This window comes from Brienomyrus brachyistius, unplaced genomic scaffold (genome assembly GCF_023856365.1).
Source record: "Brienomyrus brachyistius isolate T26 unplaced genomic scaffold, BBRACH_0.4 scaffold55, whole genome shotgun sequence".
NCBI classification, from domain to species: Eukaryota; Metazoa; Chordata; class Actinopteri; order Osteoglossiformes; family Mormyridae; genus Brienomyrus; species Brienomyrus brachyistius.
The window spans coordinates 1,822,504-1,849,211 of record NW_026042330.1 but is presented as its reverse complement, the minus strand read 5'-3'; the positions used below and the strand labels follow the sequence as shown (position 1 = coordinate 1,849,211).

The 26,708-nt window shown below is 39.9% G+C and overlaps 21 non-coding genes across 21 annotated transcripts; all 21 read left to right on the top strand.

The window, feature by feature from the left end:
- The first annotated feature begins 87 nt into the window (after window positions 1-87).
- Window positions 88-159, top strand: trnap-ugg (transfer RNA proline (anticodon UGG)). The gene has a single exon. It is a non-coding gene; the product is annotated as a tRNA-Pro (tRNA).
- Window positions 160-947: 788 nt separating this feature from the next.
- On the top strand, window positions 948-1,019 carry trnap-ugg (transfer RNA proline (anticodon UGG)). Its single transcript has one exon. It is a non-coding gene; the product is annotated as a tRNA-Pro (tRNA).
- Window positions 1,020-1,807: 788 nt separating this feature from the next.
- trnap-ugg (transfer RNA proline (anticodon UGG)) lies at window positions 1,808-1,879 on the top strand. The gene has a single exon. It is a non-coding gene; the product is annotated as a tRNA-Pro (tRNA).
- A 788-nt stretch (window positions 1,880-2,667) lies between these two features.
- Window positions 2,668-2,739, top strand: trnap-ugg (transfer RNA proline (anticodon UGG)). Its single transcript has one exon. It is a non-coding gene; the product is annotated as a tRNA-Pro (tRNA).
- Window positions 2,740-3,527: 788 nt separating this feature from the next.
- trnap-ugg (transfer RNA proline (anticodon UGG)) lies at window positions 3,528-3,599 on the top strand. Its single transcript has one exon. It is a non-coding gene; the product is annotated as a tRNA-Pro (tRNA).
- Window positions 3,600-6,109: 2,510 nt separating this feature from the next.
- On the top strand, window positions 6,110-6,181 carry trnap-ugg (transfer RNA proline (anticodon UGG)). Its single transcript has one exon. It is a non-coding gene; the product is annotated as a tRNA-Pro (tRNA).
- Window positions 6,182-10,409: 4,228 nt separating this feature from the next.
- Window positions 10,410-10,482, top strand: trnap-ugg (transfer RNA proline (anticodon UGG)). The gene has a single exon. It is a non-coding gene; the product is annotated as a tRNA-Pro (tRNA).
- Window positions 10,483-11,269: 787 nt separating this feature from the next.
- Window positions 11,270-11,341, top strand: trnap-ugg (transfer RNA proline (anticodon UGG)). Its single transcript has one exon. It is a non-coding gene; the product is annotated as a tRNA-Pro (tRNA).
- Window positions 11,342-12,129: 788 nt separating this feature from the next.
- On the top strand, window positions 12,130-12,201 carry trnap-ugg (transfer RNA proline (anticodon UGG)). Its single transcript has one exon. It is a non-coding gene; the product is annotated as a tRNA-Pro (tRNA).
- Window positions 12,202-12,989: 788 nt separating this feature from the next.
- trnap-ugg (transfer RNA proline (anticodon UGG)) lies at window positions 12,990-13,061 on the top strand. The gene has a single exon. It is a non-coding gene; the product is annotated as a tRNA-Pro (tRNA).
- Window positions 13,062-13,849: 788 nt separating this feature from the next.
- trnap-ugg (transfer RNA proline (anticodon UGG)) lies at window positions 13,850-13,921 on the top strand. The gene has a single exon. It is a non-coding gene; the product is annotated as a tRNA-Pro (tRNA).
- Window positions 13,922-14,709: 788 nt separating this feature from the next.
- On the top strand, window positions 14,710-14,781 carry trnap-ugg (transfer RNA proline (anticodon UGG)). Its single transcript has one exon. It is a non-coding gene; the product is annotated as a tRNA-Pro (tRNA).
- Window positions 14,782-15,569: 788 nt separating this feature from the next.
- Window positions 15,570-15,641, top strand: trnap-cgg (transfer RNA proline (anticodon CGG)). Its single transcript has one exon. It is a non-coding gene; the product is annotated as a tRNA-Pro (tRNA).
- A 782-nt stretch (window positions 15,642-16,423) lies between these two features.
- On the top strand, window positions 16,424-16,495 carry trnap-ugg (transfer RNA proline (anticodon UGG)). Its single transcript has one exon. It is a non-coding gene; the product is annotated as a tRNA-Pro (tRNA).
- A 1,648-nt stretch (window positions 16,496-18,143) lies between these two features.
- trnap-ugg (transfer RNA proline (anticodon UGG)) lies at window positions 18,144-18,215 on the top strand. Its single transcript has one exon. It is a non-coding gene; the product is annotated as a tRNA-Pro (tRNA).
- A 788-nt stretch (window positions 18,216-19,003) lies between these two features.
- On the top strand, window positions 19,004-19,075 carry trnap-ugg (transfer RNA proline (anticodon UGG)). The gene has a single exon. It is a non-coding gene; the product is annotated as a tRNA-Pro (tRNA).
- A 1,648-nt stretch (window positions 19,076-20,723) lies between these two features.
- Window positions 20,724-20,795, top strand: trnap-ugg (transfer RNA proline (anticodon UGG)). Its single transcript has one exon. It is a non-coding gene; the product is annotated as a tRNA-Pro (tRNA).
- A 788-nt stretch (window positions 20,796-21,583) lies between these two features.
- trnap-ugg (transfer RNA proline (anticodon UGG)) lies at window positions 21,584-21,655 on the top strand. The gene has a single exon. It is a non-coding gene; the product is annotated as a tRNA-Pro (tRNA).
- Window positions 21,656-22,443: 788 nt separating this feature from the next.
- trnap-ugg (transfer RNA proline (anticodon UGG)) lies at window positions 22,444-22,515 on the top strand. The gene has a single exon. It is a non-coding gene; the product is annotated as a tRNA-Pro (tRNA).
- Window positions 22,516-24,163: 1,648 nt separating this feature from the next.
- Window positions 24,164-24,235, top strand: trnap-ugg (transfer RNA proline (anticodon UGG)). The gene has a single exon. It is a non-coding gene; the product is annotated as a tRNA-Pro (tRNA).
- A 1,648-nt stretch (window positions 24,236-25,883) lies between these two features.
- trnap-ugg (transfer RNA proline (anticodon UGG)) lies at window positions 25,884-25,955 on the top strand. The gene has a single exon. It is a non-coding gene; the product is annotated as a tRNA-Pro (tRNA).
- Window positions 25,956-26,708: the final 753 nt, after the last annotated feature.

Genomic DNA, 26,708 nt, shown 5'->3' with positions numbered 1-26,708 from the left:
GGAATTTAATGGCGCCATATAAATATATATAATTAAAAGGACTCTGAGCTGCATCCCAGGCAGAGCGTAACCCTAGTCCATATCAGGGGCTCGTTGGTCTAGGGGTATGATTCTCGCTTTGGGTGCGAGAGGTCCCGGGTTCAAATCCCGGACGAGCCCACGTGCTGTGATGGGAACTAAACTACGTTCCTTGCCTTGCACGGCAGGTGCTCCAAACAAGGCTGACTTCTGTGTTTATGCGAGAATTGTTGAAGCACTACAATTTTTGACCATAAGAGAGATTGCCAAATTCAAAATTATATTACGACCGATGCTAGTATGCAATGCAGCCTAACTTATGGCCATTTGAGCTCATCCTGATTCTCCCTCCACCCAATATGGCAAAATTCTCAATTGACCAATTTTTGCTTTTGTTTCAAGTCAACTTTTACATTTGCAAAGACATTGTTGAAGGGATATATGCAAAAATGTTTAAAGAATGAAAAATGCTAATGAGCACAATACAGCATAGCAATAGACATTGAGCATAAAAGAGCAAACTTGCTTAATATTTGCAATGCACGACAGCAAGAAGGTCTAAAACAGAATTTCTGCCAAGATATTTTAAATACTTTCTATTATTGATTGTAATCTTCAGTGACCATTCAGCATTAAACAGCAGTCTTGCTCTTTGCACTTTTACTAAATTGAATATTTCTGTGCCTCTTGCATTACCAATGGACTTTATAAGACAGCAAATCAAACCCATTAACGATTTAAGAAACGCCGAGATCCTGCTGTCGCTTAAAGTCTGAATTTCTGATTGCCGTATAGAAAACTTTTGTCTTTGCGCAACAGATTGCATACGGAAATTTCACAGTGGAATTTAATGGCGCCATGTAAATATATATAATTAAAAGGACTCTGAGCTGCATCCCAGGCAGAGCGTAACCCTAGCCCATATCGGGGGCTCGTTGGTCTAGGGGTATGATTCTCGCTTTGGGTGCGAGAGGTCCCGGGTTCAAATCCCAGACGAGCCCAAGTGCTGTGATGGGAACTAAACTGCGTCCCTTGCCTTGCACGGCAGGTGCTCCAAACGAGGCTGACTTCTGTGTTTATGCGAGAATTGTTGAAGCACTACAATTTTTGACCATAAGAGAGATTGCCAAATTCAAAATTATATTACGACCGATGCTAGTATGCAATGCAGCCTAACTTATGGCCATTTGAGCTCATCCTGATTCTCCCTCCACCCAAAATGGCAAAATTCTCAATTGACCAATTTTTGCTTTTGTTTCAAGTCAACTTTTACATTTCCAAAGACGTTGTTGAAGGGATATATACAAAAATATTTAAAGAATGAAAAATGCTAATGAGCACAATACAGCATAGCAATAGACATTGAGCATAAAAGAGCAAACTTGCTTAATATTTGCAATGCACGACAGCAAGAAGGTCTAAAACAGAATTTCTGGCAAGATATTTCAAATACTTTCTATTATTGATTGTAATCTTCAATGACCATTCAGCATTAAACAGCAGTCTTGCTCCTTGCACATTTACTAAATTGAACATTTCTGTGCCTCTTCCATTACCAATGGTCTTTATAAGACAGCAAATCAAACCCATTAACGATTTAAGAAACGCTGAGATCCTGCTGTCGCTTAAAGTATGAATTTCTGATTGCCATATAGAAAACTTTTGTCTTTGCGCAACAAATTGCATACGGAAATTTCACAGTGGAATTTAATGGCGCCATGTAAATATATATAATTAAAAGGACTCTGAGCTGCATCCCAGGCAGAGCGTAACCCTAGTCCATATCAGGGGCTCGTTGGTCTAGGGGTATGATTCTCGCTTTGGGTGCGAGAGGTCCCGGGTTCAAATCCCGGACGAGCCCACGTGCTGTGATAGGAACCAAACTGAGTTCCTTGCCTTGCACGGCAGGTGCTCCAAACCAGGCTGACTTCTGTGTTTATGCGAGAATTGTTGAAGCACTACAATTTGTGACCATAAGAGAGATTGCCAAGTTCAAAATTATATTACGACCGATGCTAGTATGCAATGCAGCCTAACTTATGGCCATTTGAGCTCATCCTGATTCTGCCTCCACCCAAAATGGCAAAATTCCCAATTGACCAAATTTTGCTTTTGTTTCAAGTCAACTTTTACATTTCCAAAGACGTTGTTGAAGGGATATATGCAAAAATGTTTAAAGAATGAATAATGCTAATGAGCACAATACAGCATAGCAATAGACATTGACCATGAAAGAGCAATCTTGCTTAAGATGTGCAATGCACGACAGCAAGAAGGTCTAAAACAGAATTTCTGCCAAGATATTTTAAATACTTTCTATTATTGATTGTAATCTTCAATGACCATTCAGCATTAAACAGCAGTCTTGCTCCTTGCACATTTACTAAATTGAACATTTCTGTGCCTCTTCCATTACCAATGGTCTTTATAAGACAGCAAATCAAACCCATTAATGATTTAAGAAACGCTGAGATCCTGCTGTCGCTTAAAGTCTGAATTTCTGATTGCCATATAGAAAACTTTTGTCTTTGCGCAACAGATTGCATACGGAAATTTCACAGTGGAATTTAATGGCGCCATGTAAATATATATAATTAAAAGGACTCTGAGCTGCATCCCAGGCAGAGCGTAACCCTAGCCCATATCGGGGGCTCGTTGGTCTAGGGGTATGATTCTCGCTTTGGGTGCGAGAGGTCCCGGGTTCAAATCCCGGACGAGCCCATGTGCTGTGATGGGAACTAAACTGCGTTCCTTGCCTTGCACGGCAGGTGCTCCAAACAAGGCTGACTTCTGTGTTTATGCGAGAATTGTTGAAGCACTACAATTTTTGACCATAAGAGAGATTGCCAAATTCAAAATTATATTACGACCGATGCTAGTATGCAATGCAGCCTAACTTATGGCCTTTTGAGCTCATCCTGATTCTCCCTCCACCCAATATGGCAAAATTCTCAATTGACCAATTTTTGCTTTTGTTTCAAGTCAACTTTTACATTTGCAAAGACATTGTTGAAGGGATATATGCAAAAATGTTTAAAGAATGAAAAATGCTAATGAGCACAATACAGCATAGCAATAGACATTGAGCATAAAAGAGCAAACTTGCTTAATATTTGCAATGCACGACAGCAAGAAGGTCTAAAACAGAATTTCTGCTAAGATATTTTAAATACTTTCTATTATTGATTGTAATCTTCAGTGACCATTCAGCATTAAACAGCAGTCTTGCTCTTTGCACTTTTACTAAATTGAATATTTCTGTGCCTCTTGCATTACCAATGGACTTTATAAGACAGCAAATCAAACCCATTAACGATTTAAGAAACGCCGAGATCCTGCTGTCGCTTAAAGTCTGAATTTCTGATTGCCATATAGAAAACTTTTGTCTTTGCGCAACAGATTGCATACGGAAATTTCACAGTGGAATTTAATGGCGCCATGTAAATATATATAATTAAAAGGACTCTGAGCTGCATCCCAGGCAGAGCGTAACCCTAGCCCATATCGGGGGCTCGTTGGTCTAGGGGTATGATTCTCGCTTTGGGTGCGAGAGGTCTCGGGTTCAAATCCCAGACGAGCCCAAGTGCTGTGATGGGAACTAAACTGCGTCCCTTGCCTTGCACGGCAGGTGCTCCAAACGAGGCTGACTTCTGTGTTTATGCGAGAATTGTTGAAGCACTACAATTTTTGACCATAAGAGAGATTGCCAAATTCAAAATTATATTACGACCGATGCTAGTATGCAATGCAGCCTAACTTATGGCCATTTGAGCTCATCCTGATTCTCCCTCCACCCAAAATGGCAAAATTCTCAATTGACCAATTTTTGCTTTTGTTTCAAGTCAACTTTTACATTTCCAAAGACGTTGTTGAAGGGATATATATACAAAAATATTTAAAGAATGAAAAATGCTAATGAGCACAATACAGCATAGCAATAGACATTGAGCATAAAAGAGCAAACTTGCTTAATATTTGCAATGCACGACAGCAAGAAGGTCTAAAACAGAATTTCTGGCAAGATATTTTAAATACTTTCTATTATTGATTGTAATCTTCAATGACCATTCAGCATTAAACAGCAGTCTTGCTCCTTGCACATTTACTAAATTGAACATTTCTGTGCCTCTTCCATTACCAATGGTCTTTATAAGACAGCAAATCAAACCCATTAACGATTTAAGAAACGCTGAGATCCTGCTGTCGCTTAAAGTATGAATTTCTGATTGCCATATAGAAAACTTTTGTCTTTGCGCAACAAATTGCATACGGAAATTTCACAGTGGAATTTAATGGCGCCATGCAAATGTATACAATTAAAAGGACTCTGAGCTGCATCCCAGGCAGAGCGTAACCCTAGTACATATCAGGGGATCGTTGGTATAGGGGTATGATTCTAGCGTTGTGTGCGAGAGGTCCCGGGTTCAAATCCCGGACGAGCCCACGTGCTGTGATAGGAACCAAACTGGGTTCCTTGCCTTGCACGGCAGGTGCTCCAAACCAGGCTGACTTCTGTGTTTATGCGAGAATTGTTGAAGCACTACAATTTGTGACCATAAGAGAGATTGCCAAGTTCAAAATTATATTACGACCGATGCTAGTATGCAATGCAGCCTAACTTATGGCCATTTGAGCTCATCCTGATTCTGCCTCCACCCAAAATGGCAAAATTCCCAATTGACCAATTTTTGCTTTTGTTTCAAGTCAACTTTTACATTTCCAAAGACGTTGTTGAAGGGATATATGCAAAAATGTTTAAAGAATGAATAATGCTAATGAGCACAATACAGCATAGCAATAGACATTGACCATAACAGAGCAAACTTGCTTAATATTTGCAATGCACGACAGCAAGAAGGTCTAAAACAGAATTTCTGCCAAGATATTTTAAATACTTTCTATTATTGCTTGTAATCTTCAATGACCATTCAGCATTAAACAGCAGTCTTGCTCCTTGCACATTTACTAAATTGAACATTTCTGTGCCTCTTGCATTACCAATGGTCTTTATAAGACAGCAAATCAAACCCATTAACGATTTAAGAAACGCTGAGTTCCTGCTGTCGCTTAAAGTATGAATTTCTGATTGCCATATAGAAAACTTTTGTCTTTGCGCAACAGAATTCATACGGAAATTTCACAATGAAATTTAATGGCGCCCTGTAAAAACGTAGAATTAAAAGGACTCTGAGCTGCATCCCAGGCAGTGCGTAACCCAAGCCCATATCGGGGGCTCGTTGGTCTAGGGGTATGATTCTCGCTTTGGGTGCGAGAAGTCCTGGGTTCAAATCCCGGCCGAGCCCACGTGCTGTGATAGGAACCAAACTGGGTTCCTTGCCTTGCACGGCAGGTGCTCCAAACCAGGCTGACTTCTGTGTTTATGCGAGAATTGTTGAAGCACTACAATTTGTGACCATAAGAGAGATTGCCAAGTTCAAAATTATATTACGACCGATGCTAGTATGCAATGCAGCCTAACTTATGGCCTTTTGAGCTCATCCTGATTCTCCCTCCACCCAATATGGCAAAATTCTCAATTGACCAATTTTTGCTTTTGTTTCAAGTCAACTTTTACATTTGCAAAGACATTGTTGAAGGGATATATGCAAAAATGTTTAAAGAATGAAAAATGCTAATGAGCACAATACAGCATAGCAATAGACATTGAGCATAAAAGAGCAAACTTGCTTAATATTTGCAATGCACGACAGCAAGAAGGTCTAAAACAGAATTTCTGCTAAGATATTTTAAATACTTTCTATTATTGATTGTAATCTTCAGTGACCATTCAGCATTAAACAGCAGTCTTGCTCTTTGCACTTTTACTAAATTGAATATTTCTGTGCCTCTTGCATTACCAATGGACTTTATAAGACAGCAAATCAAACCCATTAACGATTTAAGAAACGCCGAGATCCTGCTGTCGCTTAAAGTCTGAATTTCTGATTGCCATATAGAAAACTTTTGTCTTTGCGCAACAGATTGCATACGGAAATTTCACAGTGGAATTTAATGGCGCCATGTAAATATATATAATTAAAAGGACTCTGAGCTGCATCCCAGGCAGAGCGTAACCCTAGCCCATATCGGGGGCTCGTTGGTCTAGGGGTATGATTCTCGCTTTGGGTGCGAGAGGTCTCGGGTTCAAATCCCAGACGAGCCCAAGTGCTGTGATGGGAACTAAACTGCGTCCCTTGCCTTGCACGGCAGGTGCTCCAAACGAGGCTGACTTCTGTGTTTATGCGAGAATTGTTGAAGCACTACAATTTTTGACCATAAGAGAGATTGCCAAATTCAAAATTATATTACGACCGATGCTAGTATGCAATGCAGCCTAACTTATGGCCATTTGAGCTCATCCTGATTCTCCCTCCACCCAAAATGGCAAAATTCTCAATTGACCAATTTTTGCTTTTGTTTCAAGTCAACTTTTACATTTCCAAAGACGTTGTTGAAGGGATATATACAAAAATATTTAAAGAATGAAAAATGCTAATGAGCACAATACAGCATAGCAATAGACATTGAGCATAAAAGAGCAAACTTGCTTAATATTTGCAATGCACGACAGCAAGAAGGTCTAAAACAGAATTTCTGGCAAGATATTTTAAATACTTTCTATTATTGATTGTAATCTTCAATGACCATTCAGCATTAAACAGCAGTCTTGCTCCTTGCACATTTACTAAATTGAACATTTCTGTGCCTCTTCCATTACCAATGGTCTTTATAAGACAGCAAATCAAACCCATTAACGATTTAAGAAACGCTGAGATCCTGCTGTCGCTTAAAGTATGAATTTCTGATTGCCATATAGAAAACTTTTGTCTTTGCGCAACAAATTGCATACGGAAATTTCACAGTGGAATTTAATGGCGCCATGCAAATGTATACAATTAAAAGGACTCTGAGCTGCATCCCAGGCAGAGCGTAACCCTAGTACATATCAGGGGATCGTTGGTATAGGGGTATGATTCTAGCGTTGGGTGCGAGAGGTCCCGGGTTCAAATCCCGGACGAGCCCACGTGCTGTGATAGGAACCAAACTGGGTTCCTTGCCTTGCACGGCAGGTGCTCCAAACCAGGCTGACTTCTGTGTTTATGCGAGAATTGTTGAAGCACTACAATTTGTGACCATAAGAGAGATTGCCAAGTTCAAAATTATATTACGACCGATGCTAGTATGCAATGCAGCCTAACTTATGGCCATTTGAGCTCATCCTGATTCTGCCTCCACCCAAAATGGCAAAATTCCCAATTGACCAATTTTTGCTTTTGTTTCAAGTCAACTTTTACATTTCCAAAGACGTTGTTGAAGGGATATATGCAAAAATGTTTAAAGAATGAATAATGCTAATGAGCACAATACAGCATAGCAATAGACATTGACCATAACAGAGCAAACTTGCTTAATATTTGCAATGCACGACAGCAAGAAGGTCTAAAACAGAATTTCTGCCAAGATATTTTAAATACTTTCTATTATTGCTTGTAATCTTCAATGACCATTCAGCATTAAACAGCAGTCTTGCTCCTTGCACATTTACTAAATTGAACATTTCTGTGCCTCTTGCATTACCAATGGTCTTTATAAGACAGCAAATCAAACCCATTAACGATTTAAGAAACGCTGAGTTCCTGCTGTCGCTTAAAGTATGAATTTCTGATTGCCATATAGAAAACTTTTGTCTTTGCGCAACAGAATTCATACGGAAATTTCACAATGAAATTTAATGGCGCCCTGTAAAAACGTAGAATTAAAAGGACTCTGAGCTGCATCCCAGGCAGTGCGTAACCCAAGCCCATATCGGGGGCTCGTTGGTCTAGGGGTATGATTCTCGCTTTGGGTGCGAGAAGTCCTGGGTTCAAATCCCGGCCGAGCCCACGTGCTGTGATAGGAACCAAACTGGGTTCCTTGCCTTGCACGGCAGGTGCTCCAAACCAGGCTGACTTCTGTGTTTATGCGAGAATTGTTGAAGCACTACAATTTGTGACCATAAGAGAGATTGCCAAGTTCAAAATTATATTACGACCGATGCTAGTATGCAATGCAGCCTAACTTATGGCCATTTGAGCTCATCCTGATTCTGCCTCCACCCAAAATGGCAAAATTCCCAATTGACCAATTTTTGCTTTTGTTTCAAGTCAACTTTTACATTTCCAAAGACGTTGTTGAAGGGATATATGCAAAAATGTTTAAAGAATGAATAATGCTAATGAGCACAATACAGCATAGCAATAGACATTGACCATAACAGAGCAAACTTGCTTAATATTTGCAATGCACGACAGCAAGAAGGTCTAAAACAGAATTTCTGCCAAGATATTTTAAATACTTTCTATTATTGCTTGTAATCTTCAATGACCATTCAGCATTAAACAGCAGTCTTGCTCCTTGCACATTTACTAAATTGAACATTTCTGTGCCTCTTGCATTACCAATGGTCTTTATAAGACAACAAATCAAACCCATTAACGATTTAAGAAACGCTGAGTTCCTGCTGTCGCTTAAAGTATGAATTTCTGATTGCCATATAGAAAACTTTTGTCTTTGCGCAACAGAATTCATACGGAAATTTCACAATGAAATTTAATGGCGCCCTGTAAAAACGTAGAATTAAAAGGACTCTGAGCTGCATCCCAGGCAGTGCGTAACCCAAGCCCATATCAGGGGCTCGTTGGTCTAGGGGTATGATTCTCGCTTTGGGTGCGAGAAGTCCTGGGTTCAAATCCCGGCCGAGCCCACGTGCTGTGATAGGAACCAAACTGGGTTCCTTGCCTTGCACAGCAGGTGCTCCAAACGAGGCTGACTTCTGTGTTTATGCGAGAATTCTTGAAGCACTACAATTTGTGACCATAAGAGAGATTGCCAAGTTCAAAATTATATTACGACCGATGCTAGTATGCAATGCAGCCTAACTTATGGCCATTTGAGCTCATCCTGATTCTGCCTCCACCCAAAATGGCAAAATTCCCAATTGACCAATTTTTGCTTTTGTTTCAAGTCAACTTTTACATTTCCAAAGACGTTGTTGAAGGGATATATGCAAAAATGTTTAAAGAATGAAAAATGCTAATGAGCACAATACAGCATAGCAATAGACATTGACCATAAAAGAGCAAACTTGCTTAATATTTGCAATGCACGACAGCAAGAAGGTCTGAAACAGAATTTCTGCCAAGATATTTTAAATACTTTCTATTATTGATTGTAATCTTCAATGACCATTCAGCATTAAACAGCAGTCTTGCTCCTTGCACATTTACTAAATTGAACATTTCTGTGCCTCTTGCATTACCAATGGTCTTTATAAGACAGCAAATCAAACCCATTAACGATTTAAGAAACGCTGAGTTCCTGCTGTCGCTTAAAGTATGAATTTCTGATTGCCATATAGAAAACTTTTGTCTTTGCGCAACAGAATTCATACGGAAATTTCACAATGAAATTTAATGGCGCCCTGTAAAAACGTAGAATTAAAAGGACTCTGAGCTGCATCCCAGGCAGTGCGTAACCCAAGCCCATATCAGGGGCTCGTTGGTCTAGGGGTATGATTCTCGCTTTGGGTGCGAGAAGTCCTGGGTTCAAATCCCGGCCGAGCCCACGTGCTGTGATAGGAACCAAACTGGGTTCCTTGCCTTGCACAGCAGGTGCTCCAAACGAGGCTGACTTCTGTGTTTATGCGAGAATTCTTGAAGCACTACAATTTGTGACCATAAGAGAGATTGCCAAGTTCAAAATTATATTACGACCGATGCTAGTATGCAATGCAGCCTAACTTATGGCCATTTGAGCTCATCCTGATTCTGCCTCCACCCAAAATGGCAAAATTCCCAATTGACCAATTTTTGCTTTTGTTTCAAGTCAACTTTTACATTTCCAAAGACGTTGTTGAAGGGATATATGCAAAAATGTTTAAAGAATGAAAAATGCTAATGAGCACAATACAGCATAGCAATAGACATTGACCATAAAAGAGCAAACTTGCTTAATATTTGCAATGCACGACAGCAAGAAGGTCTGAAACAGAATTTCTGCCAAGATATTTTAAATACTTTCTATTATTGATTGTAATCTTCAGTGACCATTCAGCATTAAACAGCATTCTTGCTCCTTGCACTTTTACTAAATTGAACATTTCTGTGCCTCTTGCATTACCAATGGTCTTTATAAGACAGCAAATCAAACTCATTAACGATTTAAGAAACGCCGAGATCCTGCTGTCGCTTAAAGTCTGAATTTCTGATTGCCATATAGAAAACTTTTGTCTTCGCGCAACAGATTACATACGGAAATTTCACAGTGGAATTTAATGGCGCCATGTAAATATATATAATTAAAAGGACTCTGAGCTGCATCCCAGGCAGAGCGTAACCCTTGCCCTTATCGGGGGCTCGTTGGTCTAGGGGTATGATTCTCGCTTTGGGTGCGAGAGGTCCCTGGTTCAAATCCCGGACGAGCACATGTGCTGTGATAGGAACCAAACTGGGTTCCTTGCATTGCACGGCAGGTGCTCCAAAACAGGCTGACTTCTGTGTTTATGCGAGAATTGTTGAAGCACTACAATTTGTGACCATAAGAGAGATTGCCAAGTTCAAAATTATATTACGACCGATGCTAGTATGCAATGCAGCCTAACTTATGGCCATTTGAGCTCATCCTGATTCTGCCTCCACCCAAAATGGCAAAATTCCCAATTGACCAATTTTTGCTTTTGTTTCAAGTCAACTTTTACATTTCCAAAGACGTTGTTGAAGGGATATATGCAAAAATGTTTAAAGAATGAATAATGCTAATGAGCACAATACAGCATAGCAATAGACATTGACCATAACAGAGCAAACTTGCTTAATATTTGCAATGCACGACAGCAAGAAGGTCTAAAACAGAATTTCTGCCAAGATATTTTAAATACTTTCTATTATTGATTGTAATCTTCAGTGACCATTCAGCATTAAACAGCAGTCTTGCTCCTTGCACATTTACTAAATTGAACATTTCTGTGCCTCTTGCATTACCAATGGTCTTTATAAGACAGCAAATCATACCCATTAACGATTTAAGAAACGCTGAGATCCTGCTGTCGCTTAAAGTCTGAATTTCTGATTGCCATATAGAAAACTTTTGTCTTTGCGCAACAGAATTCATACGGAAATTTCACAATGAAATTTAATGGCGCCCTGTAAAAACGTAGAATTAAAAGGACTCTGAGCTGCATCCCAGGCAGTGCGTAACCCAAGCCCATATCGGAGGCTCGTTGGTCTAGGGGTATGATTCTCGCTTTGGGTGCGAGAGGTCCCGGGTTCAAATCCCGGACGAGCCCACGTGCTGTGATGGGAACTAAACTGGGTTCCTTGCCTTGCACGGCAGGTGCTCCAAACGAGGCTGACTTCTGTGTTTATGCGAGAATTGTTGAAGCACTACAATTTGTGACCATAAGAGAGATTGCCAAGTTCAAAATTATATTACGACCGATGCTAGTATGCAATGCAGCCTAACTTATGGCCATTTGAGCTCATCCTGATTCTGCCTCCACCCAAAATGGCAAAATTCCCAATTGACCAATTTTTGCTTTTGTTTCAAGTCAACTTTTACATTTCCAAAGACGTTGTTGAAGGGATATATGCAAAAATGTTTAAAGAATGAATAATGTTAATGAGCACCATACAGCATAGCAATAGACATTGACCATAACAGAGCAAACTTGCTTAATATTTGCAATGCACGACAGCAAGAAGGTCTAAAACAGAATTTCTGCCAAGATATTTTAAATACTTTCTATTATTGATTGTAATCTTCAGTGACCATTCAGCATTAAACAGCAGTCTTGCTCCTTGCACATTTACTAAATTGAACATTTCTGTGCCTCTTGCATTACCAATGGTCTTTATAAGACAGCAAATCAAACCCATTAACGATTTAAGAAACGCTGAGATCCTGCTGTCGCTTAAAGTCTGAATTTCTGATTGCCATATAGAAAACTTTTGTCTTTGCGCAACAGAATTCATACGGAAATTTCACAATGAAATTTAATGGCGCCCTGTAAAAACGTAGAATTAAAAGGACTCTGAGCTGCATCCCAGGCAGTGCGTAACCCAAGCTCATATCGGGGGCTCGTTGGTCTAGGGGTATGATTCTCGCTTTGGGTGCGAGAGGTCCCGGGTTCAAATCCCGGATGAGCCCACGTGCTGTGATGGGAACTAAACTGGGTTCCTTGCCTTGCACGGCAGGTGCTCCAAACGAGGCTGACTTCCGTGTTTATGCGAGAATTGTTGAAGCACTACAATTTGTGACCATAAGAGAGATTGCCAAGTTCAAAATTATATTACGACCGATGCTAGTATGCAATGCAGCCTAACTTATGGCCATTTGAGCTCATCCTGATTCTGCCTCCACCCAAAATGCCAAAATTCTCAATTGACCAATTTTTGCTTTTGTTTCAAGTCAACTTTTACATTTGCAAAGACATTGTTGAAGGGATATATGCAAAAATGTTTAAAGAATGAAAAATGCTAATGAGGACAATACAGCATAGCAATAGACATTGAGCATAAAAGAGCAAACTTGCTTAATATTTGCAATGCACGACAGCAAGAAGGTCTAAAACAGAATTTCTGCCAAGATATTTTAAATACTTTCTATTATTGATTGTAATCTTCAGTGACCATTCAGCATTAAACAGCAGTCTTGCTCTTTGCACTTTTACAAAATTGAATATTTCTGTGCCTCTTGCATTACCAATGGACTTTATAAGACAGCAAATCAAACCCATTAACGATTTAAGAAACGCCGAGATCCTGCTGTCGCTTAAAGTCTGAATTTCTGATTGCCATATAGAAAACTTTTGTCTTTGCGCAACAGATTGCATACGGAAATTTCACAGTGGAATTTAATGGCGCCATGTAAATATATATAATTAAAAGGACTCTGAGCTGCATCCCAGGCAGAGCGTAACCCTAGCCCATATCGGGGGCTCGTTGGTCTAGGGGTATGATTCTCACTTTGGGTGCGAGAGGTCCCGGGTTCAAATCCCGGACGAGCCCACGTGCTGTGATAGGAACCAAACTGGGTTCCTTGCCTTGCACGGCAGGTTCTCCAAACCAGGCTGACTTCTGTGTTTATGCGAGAATTGTTGAAGCACTACAATTTGTGACCATAAGAGAGATTGCCAAGTTCAAAATTATATTACGACCGATGCTAGTATGCAATGCAGCCTTTCTTATGGCCATTTGAGCTCATCCTGATTCTGCCTCCACCCAAAATGGCAAAGTTCTCAATTAACCAATTTTTGCTTTTGTTTCAAGTCAACTTTTACATTTGGAAAGACATTGTTGAAGGGATATATACAAAAATGTTTAAAGAATGAAAAATGCTAATGAGCACAATACAGCATAGCAATAGACATTGACCATGAAAGAGCAATCTTGCTTAACATGTGCAATGCACGACAGCAAGAAGGTCTAAAACAGAATTTCTGCCAAGATATTTTAAATACTTTCTGTTATTGATTGTAATCTTCAATGACCATTCAGCATTAAACAGCAGTCTTGCTCTTTGCACTTTTACTAAATTGAATATTTATGTGCCTCTTGCATTACCAATGGACTTTATAAGACAGCAAATCAAATCCATTAACGATTTAAGAAACGCCTAGATCCTGCTGTCGCTTAAAGAATTAATTTCTGATTGCCATATAGAAAACTTTTGTCTTTGCGCAACAAAATTCATACGGAAATTTCACAATGAAATTTAATGGCGCCCTGTAAAAACGTAGAATTAAAAGGACTCTGAGCTGCATCCCAGGCAATGCGTAACCCAAGCCCATATCGGGGGCTCGTTGGTCTAGGGGTGTGATTCTCGCTTTGGGTGCGAGAGGTCCCGGGTTCAAATCCCGGACGAGCCCACGTGCTGTGATAGGAACCAAACTGGGTTCCTTGCCTTGCACGGCAGGTGCTCCAAACCAGACTGACTTCTGTGTTTATGTGAGAATTGTTGAAGCACTACAATTTGTGACCATAAGAAAGATTGCCAAGTTCAAAATTATATTATGACCGATGCTAGTATGCAATGCAGCCTAACTTATGGCCATTTGAGCTCATCCTGATTCTCCCTCCACCCAAAATGGCAAAATTCTCAATTGACCAATTTTTGCTTTTGTTTCAAGTCAACTTTTACATTTCCAAAGACGTTGTTGAAGGGATATATGCAAAAATGTTTAAAGAATGAATAATGCTAATGAGCACAATACAGCATAGCAATAGACATTGACCATAACAGAGCAAACTTGCTTAATATTTGCAATGCACGACAGCAAGAAGGTCTAAAACAGAATTTCTGCCAAGATATTTTAAATGCTTTCTGTTATTGATTGTAATCTTCAATGACCATTCAGCATTAAACAGCAGTCTTGCTCTTTGCACTTTTACTAAATTGAATATTTCTGTGCCTCTTGCATTACCAATGGACTTTATAAGACAGCAAATCAAACCCATTAACGATTTAAGAAACGCCAAGATCCTGCTGTCGCTTAAAGAATGAATTTCTGATTGCCATATAGAAAACTTTTGTCTTTGCGCAACAGAATTCATACGGAAATTTCACAATGAAATTTAATGGCGCCCTGTAAAAACGTAGAATTAAAAGGACTCTGAGCTGCATCCCAGGCAGTGCGTAACCCAAGCCCATATCGGGGGCTCGTTGGTCTAGGGGTATGATTCTCGCTGTGGGTGCGAGAGGTCCCGGGTTCAAATCCCGGACGAGCCCACATGCTGTGATAAGAACCAAACTGGGTTCCTTGCCTTGCACGGCAGGTGCTCCAAACCAGGCTGAATTCTGTGTTTATGCGAGAATTGTTGAAGCACTACAATTTGTGACCATAAGAGCGATTGCCAAGTTCAAAATTATATTACGACTGATGCTAGTATGCAATGCAGCCTAATTTATGGCCATTTGAGCTCATCCTGATTCTCCCTCCACCCAAAATGGCAAAATTCTCAATTGACCAATTTTTGCTTTTGTTTCAAGTCAACTTTTACATTTGCAAAGACATTGTTGAAGGGATATATACAAAAATGTTTAAAGAATGAAAAATGCTAATGAGCACAATACAGCATAGCAATAGACATTGAGCATAAAAGAGCAAACTTGCTTAATATTTGCAATGCACGACAGCAAGAAGGTCTAAAACAGAATTTCTGCCAAGATATTTTAAATACTTTCTATTATTGATTGTAATCTTCAGTGACCATTCAGCATTAAACAGCATTCTTGCTCCTTGCACATTTACTAAATTGAACATTTCTGTGCCTCTTGCATTACCAATGGTCTTTATAAGACAGCAAATCAAACCCATTAACGATTTAAGAAACGCTGAGATCCTGCTGTCGCTTAAAGTATGAATTTCTGATTGCCATATAGAAAACTTTTGTCTTTGCGCAACAGAATTCATACGGAAATTTCACAATGAAATTTAATGGCGCCCTGTAAAAACGTAGAATTAAAAGGACTCTGAGCTGCATCCCAGGCAGTGCGTAACACAAGCCCATATCGGGGGCTCGTTGGTCTAGGGGTATGATTCTCGCTTCGGGTGCGGGAGGTCCCGGGTTCAAATCCCGGACGAGCCCACGTGCTGTGATAAGAACCAAACTGGGTTCCTTGCCTTGCATGGCAGGTGCTCCAAACCTGGCTAACTTCTGTGTTTATGCGAGAATTGTTGAAGCACTACAATTTGTGACCATAAAAGAGATTGTCAAAATTATATTACGACCGATGCTAGTATGCAATGCAGCCTAACTTATGGCCATTTGAGCTCATCCTGATTCTGCCTCCACCCAAAATGGCAAAATTCCCAATTGACCAATTTTTGCTTTTGTTTCAAGTCAACTTTTACATTTCCAAAGATGTTGTTGAAGGGATATATGCAAAAATGTTTAAAGAATGAAAAATGCTAATGAGCACAATACAGCATAGCAATAGACATTGACCATAAAAGAGCAAACTTGCTTAATATTTGCAATGCACGACAGCAAGAAGGTCTAAAACAGAATTTCTGCCAAGATATTTTAAATACTTTCTGTTATTGATTGTAATCTTCAATGACCATTCAGCATTAAACAGCAGTCTTGCTGCTTGCACTTTTACTAAATTGAATACATCAGTACCTCTTGCATTACCAATGGACTTTATAAGACAGCAGATCAAACCCATTAACGATTTAAGAAACGCTGAGATCCTGCTGTCGCTTAAAGTCTGAATTTCTGATTGCCATATAGAAAACTTTTGTCTTTGCGCAACAGAATTCATACGGAAATTTCACAATGAAATTTAATGGCGCCCTGTAAAAACGTAGAATTAAAAGGACTCTGAGCTGCATCCCAGGCAGTGCGTAACCCAAGCCCATATCGGAGGATCGTTGGTCTAGGGGTATGATTCTCGCTTTGGGTGCGAGAGGTCCCGGGTTCAAATCCCGGACGAGCCCACGTGCTGTGATGGGAACTAAACTGGGTTCCTTGCCTTTCACGGCAGGTGCTCCAAATGAGGCTGACTTCTGTGTTTATGCGAGAATTGTTGAAGCACTACAATTTTTGACCATAAGAGAGATTGCCAAGTTCAAAATTATATTACGACCGATGCTAGTATGCAATGCAGCCTAACTTATGGCCATTTGAGCTCATCCTGATTCTCCCTCCACCCAAAATGGCAAAATTCTCAATTGACCAATTTTTGCTTTTGTTTCAAGTCAACTTTTACATTTCCAAAGACGTTGTTGAAGGGATATATACAAAAATGTTTAAAGAATGAAAAATGCTAATGAGCACAATACAGCATAGCAATAGACATTGACCATGAAAGAGCAATCTTGCTTAAGATGTGCAATGCACGACAGCAAGAAGGTCTAAAACAGAATTTCTGCCAAGATATTTTTAATACTTTCTATTATTGATTGTAATCTTCAATGACCATTCAGCATTAAACAGCAGTCTTGCTCCTTGCACATTTACTAAATTGAACATTTCTGTGCCTCTTCCATTACCAATGGTCTTTATAAGACAGCAAATCAAACCCATTAATGATTTAAGAAACGCTGAGATCCTGCTGTCGCTTAAAGTATGAATTTCTGATTGCCATATAGAAAACTTTTGTCTTTGCGCAACAGATTGCATACGGAAATTTCACAGTGGAATTTAATGGCGCCATGTAAATATATATAATTAAAAGGACTCTGAGCTGCATCCCAGGCAGAGCGTAACCCTAGTCCATATCAGGTGCTCGTTGGTCTAGGGGTATGATTCTCGCTTTGGCTGCGAGAGGTCCTGGGTCCAAATCCCGGACGAGCCCACGTGCTGTGATAGGAACCAAACTGGGTTCCTTGCCTTGCACGGCAGGTGCTCCAAACCAGGCTGACTTCTGTGTTTATGCGAGAATTGTTGAAGCACTACAATTTGTGACCATAAGAGAGATTGCCAAGTTCAAAATTATATTACGACCGATGCTAGTATGCAATGCAGCCTAACTTATGGCCATTTGAGCTCATCCTGATTCTGCCTCCACCCAAAATGGCAAAATTCCCAATTGACCAATTTTTGCTTTTGTTTCAAGTCAACTTTTACATTTCCAAAGACGTTGTTGAAGGGATATATGCAAAAATGTTTAAAGAATGAATAATGCTAATGAGCACAATACAGCATAGCAATAGACATTGACCATAACAGAGCAAACTTGCTTAAAATTTGCAATGCACGACAGCAAGAAGGTCTAAAACAGAATTTCTGCCAAGATATTTTAAATACTTTCTATTATTGATTGTAATCTTCAGTGACCATTCAGCATTAAACAGCAGTCTTGCTCCTTGCACATTTACTAAATTGAACATTTCTGTGCCTCTTGCATTACCAATGGTCTTTATAAGACAGCAAATCAAACCCATTAACGATTTAAGAAACGCTGAGATCCTGCTGTCGCTTAAAGTCTGAATTTCTGATTGCCATATAGAAAACTTTTGTCTTTGCGCAACAGAATTCATACGGAAATTTCACAATGAAATTTAATGGCGCCCTGTAAAAACGTAGAATTAAAAGGACTCTGAGCTGCATCCCAGGCAGTGCGTAACCCAAGCCCATATCGGGGGCTCGTTGGTCTAGGGGTATGATTCTCGCTTTGGGTGCGAGAGGTCCCGGGTTCAAATCCCGGACGAGCCCACGTGCTGTGATGGGAACTAAACTGGGTTCCTTGCTTTGCACGGCAGGTGCTCCAAACGAGGCTGACTTCCGTGTTTATGCGAGAATTGTTGAAGCACTACAATTTGTGACCATAAGAGAGATTGCCAAATTCAAAATTATATTACGACCGATGCTAGTATGCAATGCAGCCTAACTTATGGCCATTTGAGCTCATCCTGATTCTGCCTCCACCCAAAATGCCAAAATTCTCAATTGACCAATTTTTGCTTTTGTTTCAAGTCAACTTTTACATTTGCAAAGACATTGTTGAAGGGATATATGCAAAAATGTTTAAAGAATGAAAAATGCTAATGAGGACAATACAGCATAGCAATAGACATTGAGCATAAAAGAGCAAACTTGCTTAATATTTGCAATGCACGACAGCAAGAAGGTCTAAAACAGAATTTCTGCCAAGATATTTTAAATACTTTCTATTATTGATTGTAATCTTCAGTGACCATTCAGCATTAAACAGCAGTCTTGCTCTTTGCACTTTTACAAAATTGAATATTTCTGTGCCTCTTGCATTACCAATGGACTTTATAAGACAGCAAATCAAACCCATTAACGATTTAAGAAACGCCGAGATCCTGCTGTCGCTTAAAGTCTGAATTTCTGATTGCCATATAGAAAACTTTTGTCTTTGCGCAACAGATTGCATACGGAAATTTCACAGTGGAATTTAATGGCGCCATGTAAATATATATAATTAAAAGGACTCTGAGCTGCATCCCAGGCAGAGCGTAACCCTAGCCCATATCGGGGGCTCGTTGGTCTAGGGGTATGATTCTCGCTTTGGGTGCGAGAGGTCCCGGGTTCAAATCCCGGACGAGCCCACGTGCTGTGATAGGAACCAAACTGGGTTCCTTGCCTTGCACGGCAGGTTCTCCAAACCAGGCTGACTTCTGTGTTTATGCGAGAATTGTTGAAGCACTACAATTTGTGACCATAAGAGAGATTGCCAAGTTCAAAATTATATTACGACCGATGCTAGTATGCAATGCAGCCTAACTTATGGCCATTTGAGCTCATCCTGATTCTGCCTCCACCCAAAATGGCAAAATTCCCAATTGACCAATTTTTGCTTTTGTTTCAAGTCAACTTTTACATTTCCAAAGATGTTGTTGAAGGGATATATGCAAAAATGTTTAAAGAATGAAAAATGCTAATGAGCACAATACAGCATAGCAATAGACATTGACCATAAAAGAGCAAACTTGCTTAATATTTGCAATGCACGACAGCAAGAAGGTCTAAAACAGAATTTCTGCCAAGATATTTTAAATACTTTCTGTTATTGATTGTAATCTTCAATGACCATTCAGCATTAAACAGCAGTCTTGCTCCTTGCACATTTACTAAATTGAACATTTCTGTGCCTCTTCCATTACCAATGGTCTTTATAAGACAGCAAATCAAACCCATTAATGATTTAAGAAACGCTGAGATCCTGCTGTCGCTTAAAGTATGAATTTCTGATTGCCATATAGAAAACTTTTGTCTTTGCGCAACAGATTGCATACGGAAATTTCACAGTGGAATTTAATGGCGCCATGTAAATATATATAATTAAAAGGACTCTGAGCTGCATCCCAGGCAGAGCGTAACCCTAGTCCATATCAGGTGCTCGTTGGTCTAGGGGTATGATTCTCGCTTTGGCTGCGAGAGGTCCTGGGTCCAAATCCCGGACGAGCCCACGTGCTGTGATAGGAACCAAACTGGGTTCCTTGCCTTGCACGGCAGGTGCTCCAAACCAGGCTGACTTCTGTGTTTATGCGAGAATTGTTGAAGCACTACAATTTGTGACCATAAGAGAGATTGCCAAGTTCAAAATTATATTACGACCGATGCTAGTATGCAATGCAGCCTAACTTATGGCCATTTGAGCTCATCCTGATTCTGCCTCCACCCAAAATGGCAAAATTCCCAATTGACCAATTTTTGCTTTTGTTTCAAGTCAACTTTTACATTTCCAAAGACGTTGTTGAAGGGATATATGCAAAAATGTTTAAAGAATGAATAATGCTAATGAGCACAATACAGCATAGCAATAGACATTGACCATAACAGAGCAAACTTGCTTAATATTTGCAATGCACGACAGCAAGAAGGTCTAAAACAGAATTTCTGCCAAGATATTTTAAATACTTTCTATTATTGATTGTAATCTTCAGTGACCATTCAGCATTAAACAGCAGTCTTGCTCCTTGCACATTTACTAAATTGAACATTTCTGTGCCTCTTGCATTACCAATGGTCTTTATAAGACAGCAAATCAAACCCATTAACGATTTAAGAAACGCTGAGATCCTGCTGTCGCTTAAAGTCTGAATTTCTGATTGCCATATAGAAAACTTTTGTCTTTGCGCAACAGAATTCATACGGAAATTTCACAATGAAATTTAATGGCGCCCTGTAAAAACGTAGAATTAAAAGGACTCTGAGCTGCATCCCAGGCAGTGCGTAACCCAAGCCCATATCGGGGGCTCGTTGGTCTAGGGGTATGATTCTCGCTTTGGGTGCGAGAGGTCCCGGGTTCAAATCCCGGACGAGCCCACGTGCTGTGATGGGAACTAAACTGGGTTCCTTGCTTTGCACGGCAGGTGCTCCAAACGAGGCTGACTTCCGTGTTTGTGCGAGAATTGTTGAAGCACTACAATTTGTGACCATAAGAGAGATTGCCAAATTCAAAATTATATTACGACCGATGCTAGTATGCAATGCAGCCTAACTTATGGCCATTTGAGCTCATCCTGATTCTGCCTCCACCCAAAATGCCAAAATTCTCAATTGACCAATTTTTGCTTTTGTTTCAAGTCAACTTTTACATTTGCAAAGACATTGTTGAAGGGATATATGCAAAAATGTTTAAAGAATGAAAAATGCTAATGAGGACAATACAGCATAGCAATAGACATTGAGCATAAAAGAGCAAACTTGCTTAATATTTGCAATGCACGACAGCAAGAAGGTCTAAAACAGAATTTCTGCCAAGATATTTTAAATACTTTCTATTATTGATTGTAATCTTCAGTGACCATTCAGCATTAAACAGCAGTCTTGCTCTTTGCACTTTTACAAAATTGAATATTTCTGTGCCTCTTGCATTACCAATGGACTTTATAAGACAGCAAATCAAACCCATTAACGATTTAAGAAACGCCGAGATCCTGCTGTCGCTTAAAGTCTGAATTTCTGATTGCCATATAGAAAACTTTTGTCTTTGCGCAACAGATTGCATACGGAAATTTCACAGTGGAATTTAATGGCGCCATGTAAATATATATAATTAAAAGGACTCTGAGCTGCATCCCAGGCAGAGCGTAACCCTAGCCCATATCGGGGGCTCGTTGGTCTAGGGGTATGATTCTCGCTTTGGGTGCGAGAGGTCCCGGGTTCAAATCCCGGACGAGCCCACGTGCTGTGATAGGAACCAAACTGGGTTCCTTGCCTTGCACGGCAGGTTCTCCAAACCAGGCTGACTTCTGTGTTTATGCGAGAATTGTTGAAGCACTACAATTTGTGACCATAAGAGAGATTGCCAAGTTCAAAATTATATTACGACCGATGCTAGTATGCAATGCAGCCTAACTTATGGCCATTTGAGCTCATCCTGATTCTGCCTCCACCCAAAATGGCAAAATTCCCAATTGACCAATTTTTGCTTTTGTTTCAAGTCAACTTTTACATTTCCAAAGATGTTGTTGAAGGGATATATGCAAAAATGTTTAAAGAATGAAAAATGCTAATGAGCACAATACAGCATAGCAATAGACATTGACCATAAAAGAGCAAACTTGCTTAATATTTGCAATGCACGACAGCAAGAAGGTCTAAAACAGAATTTCTGCCAAGATATTTTAAATACTTTCTGTTATTGATTGTAATCTTCAATGACCATTCAGCATTAAACAGCAGTCTTGCTGCTTGCACTTTTACTAAATTGAATACATCAGTACCTCTTGCATTACCAATGGACTTTATAAGACAGCAGATCAAACCCATTAACGATTTAAGAAACGCCGAGATCCTGCTGTCGCTTAAAGTCTGAATTTCTGATTGCCATATAGAAAACTTTTGTCTTTGCGCAACAGATTGCATACGGAAATTTCACAGTGGAATTTAATGGCACCCTGTAAAAACGTAGAATTAGAAGGACTCTGAGCTGCATCCCAGGCAGTGCGTAACCCAAGCCCATGTCGGGGGCTCGTTGGTCTAGGGGTATGATTCTCGCTTTGGGTGCGAGAGGTCCCGGGTTCAAATCCTGGACGAGCCCACGTGCTGTGATGGGAACCAAACTGGGTTCCTTGCCTTGCACGGCAGGTGCTCCAAACCTGGCTGACTTCGGTGTTTATGCGAGAATTGTTGAAGCACTACAATTTGTGACCATAAGAGAGATTGCCAAATTCAAAATCATATTACGACCGATGCTAGTATGCAATGCAGCCTAACTTATGGCCATTTCAGCTCATCCTGATTCTCCCAATACCCAAAATGGCAAAGTTCTCAATTGACCAATTTTTGCTTTTGTTTCAAGTCAACTTTTACATTTCCAAAGACGTTGTTGAAGGGATATATACAAAAATGTTTAAAGAATGAAAAATGCTAATGAGCACAATACAGCATAGCAATAGACATTGACCATAAAAGAGCAATCTTGCTTAAGATGTGCAATGCACGACAGCAAGAAGGTCTAAAACAGAATTTCTGCCAAGATATTTTAAATACTTTCTATTATTGATTGTAATCTTCAGTGACCATTCAGCATTAAACAGCAGTCTTGCTCCTTGCACATTTACTAAATTGAACATTTCTGTGCCTCTTGCATTACCAATGGTCTTTATAAGACAGCAAATCAAACCCATTAACGATTTAAGAAACGCTGAGATCCTGCTGTCGCTTAAAGTCTGAATTTCTGATTGCCATATAGAAAACTTTTGTCTTTGCGCAACAGAATTCATACGGAAATTTCACAATGAAATTTAATGGCGCCCTGTAAAAACGTAGAATTAAAAGGACTCTGAGCTGCATCCCAGGCAGTGCGTAACCCAAGCCCATATCGGGGGCTCGTTGGTCTAGGGGTATGATTCTCGCTGTGGGTGCGAGAGGTCCCGGGTTCAAATCCCGGACGAACCCACATGCTGTGATAAGAACCAAACTGGGTTCCTTGCCTTGCACGGCAGATGCTCCAAACCAGGCTGAATTCTGTGTTTATGCGAGAATTGTTGAAGCACTACAATTTGTGACCATAAGAGCGATTGCCAAGTTCAAAATTATATTACGACTGATGCTAGTATGCAATGCAGCCTAATTTATGGCCATTTGAGCTCATCCTGATTCTCCCTCCACCCAAAATGGCAAAATTCTCAATTGACCAATTTTTGCTTTTGTTTCAAGTCAACTTTTACATTTCCAAAGATGTTGTTGAAGGGATATATGCAAAAATGTTTAAAGAATGAAAAATGCTAATGAGCACAATACAGCATAGCAATAGACATTGACCATAAAAGAGCAAACTTGCTTAATATTTGCAATGCACGACAGCAAGAAGGTCTAAAACAGAATTTCTGCCAAGATATTTTAAATACTTTCTGTTATTGATTGTAATCTTCAATGACCATTCAGCATTAAACAGCAGTCTTGCTGCTTGCACTTTTACTAAATTGAATACATCAGTACCTCTTGCATTACCAATGGACTTTATAAGACAGCAGATCAAACCCATTAACGATTTAAGAAACGCTGAGATCCTGCTGTCGCTTAAAGTCTGAATTTCTGATTGCCATATAGAAAACTTTTGTCTTTGCGCAACAGAATTCATACGGAAATTTCACAATGAAATTTAATGGCGCCCTGTAAAAACGTAGAATTAAAAGGACTCTGAGCTGCATCCCAGGCAGTGCGTAACCCAAGCCCATATCGGAGGCTCGTTGGTCTAGGGGTATGATTCTCGCTTTGGGTGCGAGAGGTCCCGGGTTCAAATCCCGGACGAGCCCACGTGCTGTGATAGGAACCAAACTGGGTTCCTTGCCTTGCGCGGCAGGTTCTCCAAACCAGGCTGACTTCTGTGTTCATGCGAGAATTGTTGAAGCACTACAATTTGTGACCATAAGAGAGATTGCCAAGTTCAAAATTATATTACGACCGATGCTAGTATGCAATGCAGCCTAACTTATGGCCATTTGAGCTCATCCTGATTCTGCCTCCACCCAAAATGGCAAAGTTCTCAATTAACCAATTTTTGCTTTTGTTTCAAGTCAACTTTTACATTTGGAAAGACATTGTTGAAGGGATATATACAAAAATGTTTAAAGAATGAAAAATGCTAATGAGCACAATACAGCATAGCAATAGACATTGACCATAAAAGAGCAAACTTGCTTAATATTTGCAATGCACGACAGCAAGAAGGTATAAAACAGAATTTCTGCCAAGATATTTTTAATACTTTCTATTATTGATTGTAATCTTCAATGACCATTCAGCATTAAACAGCAGTCATGCTCCTTGCACATTTACTAAATTGAACATTTCTGTGCCTCTTCCATTACCAATGGTCTTTATAAGACAGCAAATCAAACCCATTAATGATTTAAGAAACGCTGAGATCCTGCTGTCGCTTAAAGTATGAATTTCTGATTGCCATATGGAAAACTTTTGTCTTTGCGCAACAGATTGCATACGGAAATTTCACAGTGGAATTTAATGGCGCCATGTAAATATATATAATTAAAAGGACTCTGAGCTGCATCCCAGGCAGAGCGTAACCCTAGTCCATATCAGGTGCTCGTTGGTCTAGGGGTATGATTCTCGCTTTGGCTGCGAGAGGTCCTGGGTCCAAATCCCGGACGAGCCCACGTGCTGTGATAGGAACCAAACTGGGTTCCTTGCCTTGCACGGCAGGTGCTCCAAACCAGGCTGACTTCTGTGTTTATGCGAGAATTGTTGAAGCACTACAATTTGTGACCATAAGAGAGATTGCCAAGTTCAAAATTATATTACGACCGATGCTAGTATGCAATGCAGCCTAACTTATGGCCATTTGAGCTCATCCTGATTCTGCCTCCACCCAAAATGGCAAAATTCCCAATTGACCAATTTTTGCTTTTGTTTCAAGTCAACTTTTACATTTCCAAAGACGTTGTTGAAGGGATATATGCAAAAATGTTTAAAGAATGAATAATGCTAATGAGCACAATACAGCATAGCAATAGACATTGACCATAACAGAGCAAACTTGCTTAATATTTGCAATGCACGACAGCAAGAAGGTCTAAAACAGAATTTCTGCCAAGATATTTTAAATACTTTCTATTATTGATTGTAATCTTCAGTGACCATTCAGCATTAAACAGCAGTCTTGCTCCTTGCACATTTACTAAATTGAACATTTCTGTGCCTCTTGCATTACCAATGGTCTTTATAAGACAGCAAATCAAACCCATTAACGATTTAAGAAACGCTGAGATCCTGCTGTCGCTTAAAGTCTGAATTTCTGATTGCCATATAGAAAACTTTTGTCTTTGCGCAACAGAATTCATACGGAAATTTCACAATGAAATTTAATGGCGCCCTGTAAAAACGTAGAATTAAAAGGACTCTGAGCTGCATCCCAGGCAGTGCGTAACCCAAGCCCATATCGGGGGCTCGTTGGTCTAGGGGTATGATTCTCGCTTTGGGTGCGAGAGGTCCCGGGTTCAAATCCCGGACGAGCCCACGTGCTGTGATGGGAACTAAACTGGGTTCCTTGCCTTGCACGGCAGGTGCTCCAAACGAGGCTGACTTCCGTGTTTATGCGAGAATTGTTGAAGCACTACAATTTGTGACCATAAGAGAGATTGCCAAGTTCAAAATTATATTACGACCGATGCTAGTATGCAATGCAGCCTAACTTATGGCCATTTGAGCTCATCCTGATTCTGCCTCCACCCAAAATGCCAAAATTCTCAATTGACCAATTTTTGCTTTTGTTTCAAGTCAACTTTTACATTTGCAAAGACATTGTTGAAGGGATATATGCAAAAATGTTTAAAGAATGAAAAATGCTAATGAGGACAATACAGCATAGCAATAGACATTGAGCATAAAAGAGCAAACTTGCTTAATATTTGCAATGCACGACAGCAAGAAGGTCTAAAACAGAATTTCTGCCAAGATATTTTAAATACTTTCTATTATTGATTGTAATCTTCAGTGACCATTCAGCATTAAACAGCAGTCTTGCTCTTTGCACTTTTACAAAATTGAATATTTCTGTGCCTCTTGCATTACCAATGGACTTTATAAAACAGCAAATCAAACCCATTAACGATTTAAGAAACGCCGAGATCCTGCTGTCGCTTAAAGTCTGAATTTCTGATTGCCATATAGAAAACTTTTGTCTTTGCGCAACAGATTGCATACGGAAATTTCACAGTGGAATTTAATGGCGCCATGTAAATATATATAATTAAAAGGACTCTGAGCTGC